The following is a 12,375-nucleotide window of genomic DNA, read 5'->3' as shown; positions in this document are numbered from 1 at the left end:
GTGCTGCTCCACGCGCCTGCGCGGCTTCGGTTCCCGCGGGCACGTGGCCACGCCCCACAAGGGCAGCAGCACGCATGCGTACTCGGTCACCACGGGACGTCTTCCCTTTCTCGCGCACGCGGGAGACCCGGGGCGCTGAGCCATAAGCGCTCGAATTCTCGAAAATTTCCCCCTCATCCCAGCCCCAAACTAGGGTGTGGGAGGCCACGCCCTTAAATAAAGGCGTCGTGCGTCTTCTACTGAATCTTGCTGTCACCAATCTGGGCTCCTGCATTTCCTGGGCTTACTCTATCTAACACCGACTATACCGTAATTCCTCACTGGTGTCCTTATTGTGTGGGGACCTGTGTGTGCCAGTGTCTATTGTTCTGTCCCCAGGGACAGATGTCTTTTCTTTTGAAAAAATGTTTTATTAAAATAGGTATAAATCTTAAGTGTATATAGTAGTATACCACCCTCATTTTTTTTTTAATGAAGCAGATTTAATTTCAATAGACTTTCTGACTTACTACTTGCCTACGCTGGGGAGGAAGAATTTTCCTTTAAGGTTCTTCTAGCTGATCTAAGAATCAGTTGGATCAACAGGTGAGAAATGTTTAATTATGTACATATGGAGACAGATAAACAGGAGAAAATATGTTTAATTATGTACGTATGGGGACTGTATATATAGATTCCAAAGACAATCAGGGATAAGGTATGTATGTCATCCTGAGAGGTGAGCAGGGGGTCTGGGACTTAAAGGAAAAGAAACAATTCACAGGAATACGAAAGAGTAAATTTTTGTAAACAAATATTTGACGAGCCACACGGAAGCAGTGGGGGTCAGAGAGGAATCGTAGCGCTCAGCCGCACCCCTCCCTGTCTGCCTTACATGTTGTTCTCGTTGTGATGTAGTTATCTATGGTGACATTCATCCAAATGCTTTTTATGCAGTTAAGTAGGGAAAGTCAAAATTTCAGAGTATTTTGGGCCTTGATTGTTTTCAGCTCTGAAATATGCATGCCACAAGGGCACATTTTTGGGGCAGTCTGCCCTTGGCCCCTACACCTGTCATAGCTGAAATCTATTTTACTTAGTTCTCAAGTTCTTTGATTAGCAATATCTCTTGTTCATGTGGTACGATGTCTCTACCTTACACTTGGTTCTGTTAAAAGAACAAAATTTATCCTAGTAAATTTCAATGTAATTGGCTTTATTAAGCGTTTCGCGAATCAGGCAGCATCCCTCTAGCAAATAGAGAGGTGCTCTGATGAATTGTACAGAATGGAAGGTTTTTATAGACAGGAGGGTCGGGGGGAGTTACTAGCAACAGAAAAGAAGGGATTGTTTCAGGCCAGGTCACCTGCCCGTAGGAGGAAGAGTGGGGGTCTTAGGCAGCTTACCTCACCTTGTTTTAGGGAAAATGGAGGTGGCTCATGTGGCAGATTATTTTGTGGATGATGCTGACCAGAAAATTCTTGACTGACTACATTTCTTGGGGAGATTGAAACAAATTAAGTTTAGGTATTAAGCCCCAGTTCAGTGACTTGGCCCAGCAGAAGTAACACTGCGTTGGGCCTGTGTGTTATTAACAGTTCAAAATGTCCTGCCGAGGACCAGTAACCTTGAGAAAAGTGCCATTACCCTGCAGGTCCCTTCTCTCCTCGACATATTCCTTACCCGCCAAGGGTTTATTTTTTTCCAGCCCAGAAATCAGCAGTTCATACCCTCATTGCTCTGCCGTCTAGCTTCACTGGGAGCTTTGGGTGGGCAGGCCTGCTTCCATTCATGCCTCAGGTGTCCAGTGCTTTTCCTGTTGAGCATTCAGTATACCTTCAGAAAAGTTAGCTTAGCAAGTCAAATTGATAGCTTGTTTGTTGATTGGAAGTATTCTGTGTATCTAGTTTCCGTAAGGAAAGTTGCTGTGAAAGAATTTCATACCTGGTTGGACTTCTTTCTCATTCATACCTTTTTTATCTTTATATTACCATCTCTTTTAAAAATAGAGGAGGGGTTGGAGCTGGGGGTTCTGACCACACCTGGTAGATTCCAGGGATTGTACCTTTTGCAGAGTTGAAGCTCAGTCGGCCTGTGTCGTGTGATGACTACACCATCACAGGATTGAATTGGATTCTTGGAGTAACATTTCATGAAGTATTTTAATAAACTGGAGCATATAACTGAGGTGAGAGCTCAGGATGGTGGAGGGCCTGGAAACTGTTTCATGAGACGTGATAAAAAAAAACTGTGTATGTTTGCCTGGAGTGGAGGTCACTGCAGAGATGTGTGAAAGAGTGTCTCTGGAAAAAGGGAATTTAAATTGCTTTTCTCTGTGAGCTCTGGAAATAGAACCAGGTAGAAATAACAGTAGCAAATTCTGTCTAAAGTACTTTGAACAGATGGTAATCACTAAACTGAATAGACTTCCCAGTGAGGTCTCAGTGGGTTCCATGGTTTATTATTATTATTATTTTACTTTTTGACATACCCTCAAACTTTAAAAATGGTGCAGGAAAAATAAAGTTCCTTATCCTCTCACCCAGCTACCCAATGTTGGCCTTTTACTACATTTGCTTCATCCATATCATCATCTCTCTACATGCATACTTGCTTAATCACTTGAGAGTCCGTTGCTGACCTAAGTATCTCAGCGTGAGCTGCTTACATGCCCGTGGTGAGGTCACATCGGTGCAGTTCTGCCACCAGCCCCAGGTCGGTTGTCCCCGCCACATCTTACAGCAGAAGAGAGCTGAGGGTCATACGCTGCGTCTACACGTCATGTCTCTTCAGTGTCCTTTAATCTGTCTATGCCTCAGTCTTACATCCTATGATATCCCCTTTTTAACAATTTTATTATGAAGTAATTTTGAAATTAGAAAAATTGAAACAGTGCAGAACTTCCACATACCCTTTGCCCTGAAGTTAACATCTTGTGTAACCATCATGAAACCAGGAAATCAGTGTTGATGAAATACTGTTACTCACCCGTTGACCTTACTCAACGGTGGCCCGGTCCCCCCTGTGCTTCCTTGTTCCAGGGCCCGGTCCGCACGGCCCTCGGTCGGCGCGTCTCCTTCGGGGCCTCCCGTCCTGGTGCCACCCTAGCTCGGCCTTGCGCATGACCAGCACACTGCGGGGGCTAGGCGTCACGTCGTAGAATGATCTTCACCTTGGGTAAGTCTGATGTATTCTCATGATTGGATCGAGGTCAGTCGTTCCAGAAGTGAACACCGCAGAGGTCATGCCTCCTAAGGGCCTCATATCAGGTGCCACCTGACGTCATCTGAGAATGATTGAATGATTGCTTTGATCGCATGGGTGAGGCTGACAGGTTCTCCGTTGTACAGATAGTATTTCAGTCTTCGTAATTAGTATCTTGAGAGGAGATTCTCTGAGATGGCAGATGTCGTGTGTCTCAACATATTTTTGCCCATTAATTTTATTGTCATTCTCACCTGTAACCATGATTACTGTGTTTACCTAATATTGAGTTTCTATTTATTTCTCTTATGTCCTCTACATTTATTAATTGGTGCGCTGTAAAGGCTGTCCCTTCTCTGTTTATTTGTTCAATTATTTATGTCGTAATGGACCATGGATAATTATTTTCTTCTATGGGTTGTGAACCAATATTAGAATTATTTATTTTGCTCGAGTCGTCCCTGGTTCAGTTACTGGGCACACCCTCAGGTTGGCGGCTGTTTTGATGCACCCCCACTGTTTTGTGAGCACTTCCTCACTTTCTGGTATCACAAGATGTTCTAGTCACACCTTGCCCGCCCCTGACCCAGCCCTGGAGTCTCTACTTCATGGTGCCCTAGGATTTGTTTGGTTTTGTTCCGTTAGAGAAGGGCACTTAGAGACCAAGTTGTGGAGGCTGAGTGCACCCATTGCTGCTTGGGCGGTACTGCTCCTGGGCCGTCCTGGGGACAGATGGAATATCCTATCCTGACGTATATATTCACATGCACATCTGTATTTTTATATCTTGATTATATGTATATATTTAAGTGAGAATTTATGTCAAGCACCTCTTCCTATGTAGAAAAGTCTTTAGGAAAAAAGTCTGTGTTGAAAGTTATTTAAATTTTTATGAAAAGAGAAACTTATAAACTACAGACACTAGAAACTGCGAAAAGAGGCCTGGTTTCTCCTATTCCTCCCTTTTTCTTTCCCCAGCTGCCCTCTCGGGATTCCGCCTTTTCACGGGAGAGACACTTAGACAAAGGAATGGCCGCTTCAGCCCTGGAAGCATGAAGCTGATGCACGTGAGCACCGACAGCAGAGTTTGCGGCGGTCACCACCGACAGCGACCCTTGGGAGGCGCGGGCGCCGGGGACAGCACCGCAGCATCGCTCACGACTTCAAGAACCAGCCGTGCTCTTAAAAAGGTGCGATGTGACACTGGGCTTGGTTGGTGTTTTACCCGGGGGAGGGCGTAGACGGGAGAGGACAGCTGCAGGCGGCGGGGGTCCTGCGATAGTTCCTCCTCAGCTCTGCCCTCACTGGCCTCTGTTCTTCAAGAGAGGCCCCCACCAAGGAGAGAACGAGCCCTGGGCCTCCAGACGGCACGTCCCGCGGGCGTTACGGGGCCAGTGTAGGTGACACACCCTGGGAGACAGAGTCAGCAAAGGGTCAGGAAATGAAAACCGCCTCATGCAGTGCAGTGAGACCCCTGTGACGCTGGGGGCGAGTGCCCCAAGCTCTGACCCCATGTCCCACGATGAGTTTGAAGAGAACTGAGATTTTTTTTCCTTACTAGTTGGAGAAGAGCTTCCATTTTACAGACACAAATGTTTTTTGAACTATGAAATATATTTTATTGTTCTTGAAAATACATTTTTAAAATTGAAGCATAGTTGACATACCGTATTTTATTGGTTTCAAGTGTACAACACAGTGATTCGATAGTTATCTACATTATTAAGTGCTACATACACATAAATTGAAACAAACATTTTGTAATACTCTAGAAAATTATAACATACACTGACAAAAGGACAAAATCCTTAATCCCCAAACGAGTCTTTTCTGGTGGATAATATAGCACACCCTGTGTCCCGAGAGCTGGTTTTCGCTGTATACATGTGTACATACATGTAGCAAAAAACCCCTGGCTCCTGCAGTCCACACCACAATGCCTGTACGACATACGTTTTCTTTCAGCCAAGACCTTACCCTTCTCCCCAAGGCCTTGTGAGTAAGAAAATGTTTACCATTTCAGCGACCAGTGGCATTCCAAGATGTGGCCGTCGGCTTCTCCCAAGAAGAGTGGCGATTCCTGAATCCTGCTCAGAGAAAACTGTACACAGCTGTGATGTCGCGGAATTACTAGAACCTGGTCAGGCTGGGTAAGTGCACCAAGCCCTTAATTCAGCACCTGTGTCCCAGGGGCCCTTCCTCCTGTTGGAAACCTGAGGAGCTACAGCGGCCTTTTTGTACTTTTTTGTCTCATGCCCCATGTGAGAAATGGGCAACTTGTTCTTTCCCATCCTTCCGAAAACCTTTAAACTTCACTGTGCCCTTGTCTTAAGTGTGTTTATCCCAGTTTCTGTGGCGGCAGGGCTGAGCCCTGGATAATGACAGTGGGGCCTATTGTCCTCTCCTTTTCTTTGCACAGGCATTTCTGTTTCTAAGCCCAATGTAGCCTTCCTGTTAGAACAAAACAAAAAGCCCTGGGTGACAGGAGGAAGCAAGAAATCCACGAGCAGGCGCGTCAGGGAACCAGGCAGAGGGCAGGATCTTCCTCCCCACCTGGTGGTTCGGTGCTCCGTCCACCACGGCTGCTCAGGAGGACGTTTGTATGTAATACAGAGATCCCACGTTCTGGGCCTCCTCCTCAGACCTGGCCGCCCTCCGTCCTGTAATCCTCACCTTCCCAGGCCCCTGACCAACCACTGAGCCACTTGCCACCGCTCACGAGTCATGGACACTGTTAGCTCACACGCTTGGCTCTCCACACGATGAGAGTGGCCAGGTGCGCATCCTCCGTGGGCCCAGTGGGGGGCCTCCTTTCCCCGCGGACCCTCAGGGCTGGCCCTGAGCAGAGCTGCAGGACACGCTCTCTCCTGCCGAAGTGACCCATCTGTGCCCCAGCCTTGGGTTGCTTTCCTCCATCACGCAGGAGGCGCTGAGGGAGCAGCTTCGGCACATCCACAGCGCGTGGTGCGGCGGTCAGGCCACTCGTGTGTGCAGCTTTCCTGCACCCTCTGGACCCACTCACGCCCAGCTCTGGGTGTACCTCTTACACCTCAGGAAAGATTGCTGCCAGTACCGCACGAGCTGGTGGGGCAGCGTCCAGCCGCTGCTGGCAGTGGGGGCCGCAGGGCGCCTGGCAGCTGTGGTCGTCAGCTGGGGCTGCGGGAACAGCAGTACTGCCGCTGCGGGGCTCCAACAACAGACACTTACTTACAATTCCGGAGGGTGGGAGACGCAGGATCAGGGTGCTGGTGGATTCCGCGTTTAGTGAGGACTCGTCCTGGCTCGCAGACAGCATCTCCGTGACCGCACCGTGGCAGCGGTGAGGGAGCTCTCTAGGTCTGCTTCATGAGGACCCCGATCGGCTACACCCCTGAATATACTGCATTCACTTGGCCAGCAGAGTTTGTTGCGTCCCTTGCTAATCGTTCAAAGTCGACTTGCAATGGCCGTGTGGGGGGAGACTCCCAGGCCTCCAAGCGATAATTTGCACCTTCCAGCGGACAGAGCTGTGTACTTGGGCCTCTGTCCGGCAGGGGGCGCTGCTGCACTGCGAAACAAACAACGCTCAGCAAACGTCTTGTGTTTTATTTAAATGGGTTTTTCTTTCTCTCATACTGTTTTCATTAAATCACCGGAAAGGGACAGGGATCGCCTCATTCTTAATGGAGCAATCTTGGAATGAGACAAGACTCCTGTGGTCCTTTATGGGCATTTACAGGACAGGCACAGAACACATCAATTTTTTAAATTTCGCCCATTCAGTATCAATTTAGTACCCACTGTGGGTATCCTATTCTAAACAGAAGGAACTAAACAGAAATAAAACAAACAAGAAAAACAAGTCCCTCCACGGAGCATGCATTTTTAGCAAGAGAGTTAGGTAATACCAGCCGCATCCCATCTAGCAAGCAGACAAATGCTCCGAGGAATTGTACAAAATGTAAGGTTTTTATAGACGTGAGGGTGGGGCAAACAGTTATTAGCAAAGAAAAAGAAGGAATTGTTTCAGGCCAGGTCACCCCCCACGAGGAGGAAGAGTGGGGTCTTATGCAGATCACCTCATCTTCTTTTGGGGAGATGGAGAGGGCTCGTGTGACAGATCACTTTATTGGTGCTGGCCAGAAAATTCCTGATCGACTAAGACCACAGCTTGGGGGGTAGGGGGAGCGGGGCGGGGAGGGAGGAGGCGGGAGGCGGGAGGCTTAACTGAAAACTGCAAGGAGGCGGGGCGTAAAGCTCTGGTTTGGTGACCTGGCCCGGCCTGGGCTCTTGGGCCTATGGCTTTCCTTTATAACGTACGTAACCTAATGTCAGACACAAGGACAGTGGCCATCACGAAACATGGTGACAGGACATTGTTAGGTTGGAGGAAGGAAAAACAAGGACATGCAAACAGAACAGAGATGCCATAGGGGGAGAACAGACCAGACCCCAAAGTCCGTGCCTTATATGGAAAGGGGGCAGCTCTCCCCGAATTCCATCCTGATGTGCCAACTGGGACCCGGATGTCAGCCTCCTCCCTCTTGGAAGGAAAAGTTTCTAGTTGTCTATCATGTCACCTTTAGCCAATCATACCTCTCCACGCCCCCTAGGATCGCTTGCCCGCTCCTCCCCTCCTAGCCCCTTATAAGCCCCCACCTCCCTGACCGGGCGTGTCTCCCCTGGCCTGAGAGGCACCCAAATAAACTGCCTGGCCCTTTGTTGCCTCTCTTCGCCTGCTTATTTCAGCTAAAATTTATCTTACAGACATTATGCTAGATGGTGCTGTTTTCTCATTACACGTGAATCAAGCTCACTCAACATTCAATCCCCATTGCAAACATTGCTTAAATCCTATCAGTTGAATGTGGGCATTTTTTTTTCCTTTTCCCTAACAGGCAAACCCAAGGAGTTTAACACATGCATGTCGGGGATGCAGCCGCCGCCAAGAGATTATGCGCCTTTACTCGCATCTGATTTCAGATCGTCATCCTTCTTTCCTGAGGCTCTCTGGCTTCACCTGATACTATTTCACAGCAGCCTAAAGGACGTATTTAGCATATTTTGTCAGGGGGGCAGGTGTGTTCATGATGAATTCTCTTGTTTTTTATCTGAAAATGCTTTCACTTCGTTGGTACAGGATTCTGGGTTGATGGTTGGTTTTTCCTTTGTTTCAGCACTTTAAAGATGTGCGAGGGTGAGTTCTTTATATATATGAACAACAATATTATGCACAGCAGTGATAGTAGTATAAGGTGAAGGGCTCCGTCCAAAAGGCTGCCCTCCACGCTCCACTCCAGACACGAGTCGCAAGCCCCAGGCCGTTCCCTGTGCTTCTGACCTGCCCGCTACAGCGTGGAGGTTCCCACAACCTCCTCCTCAGGTTCAATTAATTTGCTAGAGTGGCTCACAGAACTCTGGAAACCACTTAACATTCACCAGTTTAATAAAGAACACCATAAGGGATACAAGTTAACAGCCAGATGAAGAGAGACACAGGGCAGGGTCCCAATAAAGGAGCTTCTCTCCCCGTGGAACTTGGGGCCTGGCTCTCCAAGCATGGAAGCTCCCTCTCAGACGGAGAAGCCGGATGCAAGAGACCCTAAGTCTTTCTCAGGGTCTTCTGTGAGGGCTTCATTGCACAGCCTTGATTGACTAAATCATGGGCCATTGGCTGATTCAGCCTCCAGCCCCACCCCTGGGCAGGGGTCCAAAGGTCTCTCATTACCATGACAAAACAGCCATTTCATCTTTAAGACTGCAGTGTTTTCCGGAACTGGATGAAGACCAAATATACCTGGGAAATACATACTTGGTCACACGAATGATTCATGTGTATCACAAGATGTCATCCCACTGACCTCCATCACTTCTGATAAGTTAACAGTAATTCATATAGTGCTTTCCTTGTAGGTGATGTGTCATTTTTCTCTATCTGCTGTCAAAATTTCCTCTTTATCTATATCAGCAGTTTGCCTAGAATGTCCCTCAATATGGTTTTCACTGTTTTTATCCTGCTTGGATTTCAGTGAGCTTTCTGAATGTGTAATTTTTCACCAAACTGAGAAAATGTTGGCTATTATTTCTTCACTTTTCTCTTTTGATCACTGTCTGGTGCTTTTAGGTATCTGTTTTTCATATTTTGTGCAGAGTCAGTATTTGCTATCTGCAGGAGAACTGGCCCAGATATTCTCAGTGGAAGATGCCAGAGACTCTGGGAGGGTAGCCGAAATAACTGGGGCAGGAGTATAACTGAGGGGGAGGTAACTCCCAGCCGAGGGCAAATCACCTTTGAAGTCAAAATCAGTCAAAGGGAGAAATAAAGTGGGAGAAACCTGTTTATTGCTTACAAGCAGTTGTCCACTACTGCTCACCTGTGTCTCTCACAACCTGGTGTAAAAAGGGGCCCCACCAAACTTCTCCAGTCCAGTTATACCCTCGCTTACCCAACCCTTGGAAACACCTGTTGATCTGGAGATGGATTACTCTCCACCCCTGGGAAGCAACTATTGATACAGAGATGCACTAAGGCCAGGCGAGATATTCTGGAAATACTGAAATTTTGCCCACAAGGAGAATATAACATTCTCCAACTCAAATGTTTTCTAAAGTCCTCCAGGCACAAATGCCGGTACGCAATCCTCTGTGGTTCATACATCCTTACACATCTAAGCAACTCTGACCCCAGAAGTGAATGTCACTTGCTCACCAGGTTTCCTCACTGTACCAACAGGAGGGGAAGTTGGCCAAGACATGAAATACAGAGGCATGTTAAGAATTTGCTCAGTATTAAGGATTTGGAGTCCAATAACAGCAGTTTGTTTAAATTACTTGTGGATATCAATTTCATTTTTATTTATTTTTTCCTACTTTTTTTATTAGGGTATCATTGATATACACTCTTATGAAGGTTTCACATGAAACACAATGTGGTTGCTACACTCACCCATATTATCAAGTACTCCCCCATACCCTATTGCAGTCACTGTCCATCAGTGTAGTAAGATGCCAGAGTCACAACTTGTCTTCTCTGTGCTACTGTCTTCCCCATGATCCCCCTACACCATGTGTACTAATCATAATACCCCTCAATCCCCTTGTCCCTCCCTCCCCATCCCCCCCACCCCTCCCCTTTGGTAACCACTAGTCCCTTCTTGGAGTCTGTAAGTCTGCTGCTGTTTTGTTCCTTCAGTTTTGCTTCATTGTTATACTCCACAAATGAGGGAAATCATTTGGTATTTGTCTTTCTCCACCTGGCTTATTTCACTGAGCGTAATACCCTCCAGCTCCATCCACGTTGTTGAAAATGGTAGGATTTTCCTTCTTATGGCTGAATAACATTCCATTGTGTACATGTACCACATCTTTATCCATTCATCTACTTATAGACAGGTTGCTTCCCTTTCTTGGCTATTGTAAATAGTGCTGCGATAAACAGGGGTGCAAGTGTCTTTTTGAATCTGAAAACTTGTTTTCTTTGAGTAAATTCCTAGGAGTGGAATTCCTGGATCAAATGGTATTTCTATTTTTAGCTTTTTGAGGAACCTCCATACTGCTTTCCACAATGGTTGAACTAGTTTACATTCCCACCAGCAGTGTAGGAAGGAGGGTTCCCTTTTCTCCGCATCCTTGCCAGCATTTGTTGTTCCTAGTCTTTTCTATGTTGGCCATCTAACTGGTGTGAGGTGATATCTCATTATGGTTTTAATTTGCATTTCCCTGATAGATGCAGAGTATCTTTTCATGTGCCTTGTTGGCCATCTGAATTTCTTCTTTGGAGAAGTGTCTGTTCATATCCTCTGTCCATTTTTTAATAGGGTTATTTGCTTTTTGGGTGTTGAGACGTGTGAGTTCTTTATATATTTCGGATGTTAACCACTTGTTGGATATGTCATTTACAAATATATTCTCCCATACTGTACTGTAAGATGCCTTTTTGTTCTGCTGATGGTGTCCTTTGCTGTACAGAAGCTTTTTAGCTTGATGTAGTGCCATTTGTTCATTTTTGGTTTTGTTTTCCTTGCCCAGGAAAAAGTTGCTCATGTTTATATTCAAGAGATTTTTGCCTATGTTTCCTTGGTTTTATGATTTTATGACTAACACACAGGTCTTTGAACCATTTTGAGTTTACTTTTGTGTATGGGGTTAAACAATAATCCAGTTTCATTCTCTTACATGTAGCTCTCCAGTTTTGGCAAACAATAATTTTAACATTGCAATCATTAAAAATTGGACCAAAGAGGAATGTTTCATGATGTGGAAATATGTTTGCTCTATATAGCAGAGAAAAATGTTACAAAAATCATGTACCATATACTTCTATTTTCTAAACTGTGAATATAAATCTCCACCCAGGTGTGAAGTAAAAATATATGCTAAGCTACAAGCCAGAAGTGTTCATTGTGTTAGCAGGTGTTCTGAGTTGTGGGATTATGGACGAATATCATTCCTCTTCTCTTAGTCTCTTGCTCACTTTTTGACAATAAACATTCTAATCCCGTGTACTCTCTAGTCCTCCCTGCTTTCTGTTTCCCCATAGCCTTTCACACCGTTCGATAAACTATTTATTTTACTCATTTATTTGTGACCTGTCACCTTCCACTTAAAGGATCTAACAGGGCGGGGAATTGTGTCGTTTCCCCTTCTGCTGTCAAGCTCGTCCTTGGTTCCTTCCATTTCTAATGCAGGTACCAGTTCTAGTTTTCTTCGTCCCAAACAGGGGCCATTTCCCCTCTGGTCAGGGGCAGAAGGGGGGTCAATCCCAGCATCCGGTTGCAGGGACGTCGTCTCATTCACTGCCTCTGAGCCGTGATAACAATGGCATTCGTCCTGTGCAGGTGAAAAATTCACTAATTTGCTGTTGTCACACAGGTGGTGGAACGCAGTGCGGTTCCCAGCCGGGATTCTTACCGTCGCAAAACTGAGCTTGGAAAGAAAACCACGCTCCCACGGACCGCTCCAGTGGAGCGCGGTCCGAGCGGCACCACCGCCACACGGACCCGGCAGCGTCTTCTCACAAAGCCGCGCACAGGGGCCGCGGGCGGCGCTCTTCTCTGCACATCCCGCCTGGTAACCAGGGACGCTTCTGGGCTCCAGGCAACGGAAGGGGTGTGTGGGGCTGGGGCCGGGTGTGCTTCATTCTATGCGCCTGCGCACACTCGCCCCGCCCCGCCAGCCCCTGTAGCCCCGGGCCACGCCCTTCGAGCAAAAGCA

The 12,375-nt window shown here is 46.8% G+C and overlaps 1 protein-coding gene across 2 annotated transcripts in view; it reads left to right on the top strand.

Moving 5' to 3' along the window:
• The window catches only part of ZNF582 (zinc finger protein 582), a 136,508-nt gene that overhangs the window by 45,666 nt on the left and 78,467 nt on the right, over nt 1-12,375 (top strand). The window contains exon 8 of one of the 2 annotated variants that reach the window (XR_012126938.1): nt 3,021-3,038. The exons of the other annotated variant lie outside the window; for it this stretch is intronic. The gene's annotated coding sequence lies outside the window, so the exon portion shown is untranslated. Of the gene's footprint in view, nt 1-3,020; nt 3,039-12,375 lie in introns of those variants that run through there. 2 annotated transcript variants of the gene reach the window in all.

This window comes from Manis javanica, chromosome 17, assembly GCF_040802235.1.
Source record: "Manis javanica isolate MJ-LG chromosome 17, MJ_LKY, whole genome shotgun sequence".
Lineage (NCBI taxonomy): Eukaryota > Metazoa > Chordata > Mammalia > Pholidota > Manidae > Manis > Manis javanica.
The sequence above is the reverse complement of the archived record's forward strand: the minus strand, read 5'-3'. Positions and strand labels throughout refer to the sequence as shown.